The sequence below is a fragment of the Mauremys reevesii genome, linkage group 4, assembly GCF_016161935.1.
Source record: "Mauremys reevesii isolate NIE-2019 linkage group 4, ASM1616193v1, whole genome shotgun sequence".
Classification (NCBI taxonomy): Eukaryota; Metazoa; Chordata; order Testudines; family Geoemydidae; genus Mauremys; species Mauremys reevesii.
In genome coordinates, this window is record NC_052626.1 from 6,323,783 (window position 1) to 6,326,917 (window position 3,135).

Genomic DNA, 3,135 nt, shown 5'->3' on the forward strand with positions numbered 1-3,135 from the left:
TGGGCTCTGAGGGGGAGGGTGGAAGGGGCGTGGCCTCGGGTGGAAGGGGCGGGGCCGGGAGCTAGCCTCCCCCAGCTGGCGGTTCATGCACCACCCATGGATTTAAGACATCTCCCACTGACAGACAGCGTAGACACTGCTCACCCCTCCTCTAGAGTCTGAATTCAAATCAGTAACTTTTGAGGCGTTCCTGCTATCACAATGTAACATTCTCTCTCTTTCTCTCCCCTTTTCTCTCTCACACGCACACAGAGAAAGCAAAACTCCCACTGACTTCAGAGTAAAGGACTGGCGTTGGGAATGAAAAAATAAGGATTGGGCCAGATTTTCCAGAGGACTCAGCACCCAGCAGGTCCAGCTAAGAACAACAGCAGATGCAGGGTACTGAGCACTTTGGAAAATCTGACCAGCATAAAGGTAGGTCCAGTGAGCTGCTACTCTGTTAGTCTAATTGATACAGAGCAGCCTCCAGCAAACTGCTTCTCTGTAATGGTCAAGAAAGTCAAGATTTTTTTGGTTCAAAAGTTGGGGCCCCAGTTTGTTAAAGTTGTGGTGCTGGTTTGAGTGTGCTCAGTCCTGACGCCTCTCACTCAGATTTAGCCTGGCCACCCTTCCGTCATGAGAAAGGGCCAGCCGGGCCAAATCGGAGTGAGTGGCAGTGCGACCTGGCGCCCGGCGTTGCATAGCCACTCAAATTTGTGGCAATTATAAAGTTGCCGTGAGTGTTAAAAGTTGCACTTTCCACAACAAAACTGCAGCCTGGGATTTTCTTACAGCCTTTGGAATGGTTCATTCAGCAAGACGTTCATCCAAAACAAACAGAAGGAGAGAAAACAAAATTCATCCATTAGGAGAGAACAAGCTGTCAGTGAAATAGTTAAAAGGGCAGCAGGAAATCAGTATCCCCTCTCCAACATCAGGTGATAAGATGCTGGCATGTCTTTTATTCTCATACCACTGCAGGATTCATTGTTTTGGACCAAAGAGAACCTGCCTGATGCCGTGGAAAATCCTTAGCTGGGGAGAGAAAGCAGGTCCCCATTGTAAGTGCACCTCTCTATCTCACAGAGCTGCATGTTATGAGATGCAGGGGTTACCTCTATGCAGGGATGCTGGAACAATTTTTATAGTGGGTTTGCTGCTGATGGAAACCATGCGTTAGGGCGGGGTGGCCAACCTGGGGCTCCGGAGCCACATGCGGCTCTTCAGAAGTTAATATGCGGCTCCTTGTATAGGCACCGACTCTGGGGCTGGAGCTACAGGCACCAACTTTCCAATGTGCCGGGGGGGTGCTCACTGCTCAGCCCCTGCCTCTGCCACAGGCCCTGCCCTCACTCCACCCCTTCTTCCCCCCTCCTCTGAGCCTGACATACCCCTGCTCCTCCCCCTCAGAGCCTCCTGCACTCCATGACACAGCTGATTGGGAGGTGCAGGGAGGGAGGGTGGAGCAGATGGGGGGCTGCTGACATATTGCTGTGGCTCTTTGGCAATGTACATTGGTAAATCCTGGCTCCTTCTCCAGCTCAGGTTGGCCACCCCTGCATTAGGTGGTTGTTATTAGTACTTCAAGCCAGCTGCAGCAACCCCAGCACTTCTAGTTCCAGCACCACTGCCTCTATGTCTACTACAAGCCAACCAGAAAAGGCCTTCTCATCGTCAGTGTTTGCTAACGACATCGTCCTCACAGTCTAGAAGCAAGTCAGGATCTTTTTCTAGTTAGGAGTTCTAGCGGCATGCATTTGCTGAAGCCCAAAGACCATGATGCAAGACAGTGCTTATGAGGGTGACATATTTAAATGACATTCCAGACATGTAACTCAGCAGCTACAAGGTTAATGCTCAGTCTGCCTGTAGGGGTTCGGCCGGGGCTCCCCCCCCCCCTCCGGGGCGGCTGGGAACCAGGCCACCTCACTACCTAGGTCCAGTGAATCGGGGGAATTAGCCTGGCTGGGCGGCAAACAGGCAGCACCTCAGGCTCTCAGGCAGGGGCGGAGCAAACAGTTCAATAACAGGCCCCGGCCCTGGCTCCGAAGGGCCAGTGAGTGGGGGAGACTGACACCTGTGAGTAGGGTGGCAGGGGGGATGCAGGCCCACCCACTCCACTGCGTCCCAGCCCAGGGCCCTAGCACAGGTAGACGACCCGCTGCTGGGTCAGTGGGGATCCTGGCCACAACACACTGACATCGGCTCTGGGTGTGCTGCAGCCAGACTAGGGTCGGCTGTGCCCGGGCGACTTCCTACCTCCACCTCCAGAGGTCCCTGTGTCTGGACAGAGTCTTCCAAGGAATCAGGCACCATGGGCTCCTCTGGGTACCCAGCGAGCAGTAGGCTTGGCAGCTCCTCTGGGTAACTTGCCAGCAGCAGGTTTACCAGGTTTTCCAGGGTCTGGTCGGGGACTGGCCAGTCCTTGGGTCGGCCGCAAGCTGCAGGAGTCTCCCAACTGGGAGCTCGGCCGCAGGCGTCTGGCTTCGCTGGTGGCCAGGCCTCTAGTGAGCTTTGGGGTTGCGTTTTTGTACTTCCGGTCCTGCGCCCTGACCTCTGAGCGGCGCGCGCAAGCTCCACTGGCTCTGCCCACTTTGGCATCCAGAGGGGCTTATCCCCCTCTGGGGTGGCTGGGAACCAGGCCGCCTCACTACGCAGCCATATCATAATCACAGTTCTGTGACACTCCACACATTAATCCCCATATCTCCTTGCATCACAAACGGAGCTCCACCTACCTGTCGCCTGTACCGCCTCTGCCATTCAATACAGCTACTGTACGCCTAAAACACTGGAAACAATTGCAGCGCATGCAGACAATTCCCAGCAGCTATTGCCAGGTCCAGGGGGCAGAGTTAAGGTTATGTTGGTGTTTACCTTACCTCTGCATTGCCTGGTTTTCAGAAATGTGAGTTTTGCTGAACTTGACGTTCTGCAAGGAGCTAACATCAGGCAACCTTAACTCTGCATTAACAAAGGTTTTTTTGCCATTTTTATTTAGGTTAGTTCTGGATATCCAGCTGTTCCACTCAAAATACTGAGCCACCCCAATCCCAGCAGTATGCCAAGCATCAGTAGCACCGTCAAGTGCCTTCCCTCCCCAAGTTAGCAGCTGGACCATAAAGAGGTGATCTGCCTAAAAGTAGACTTATT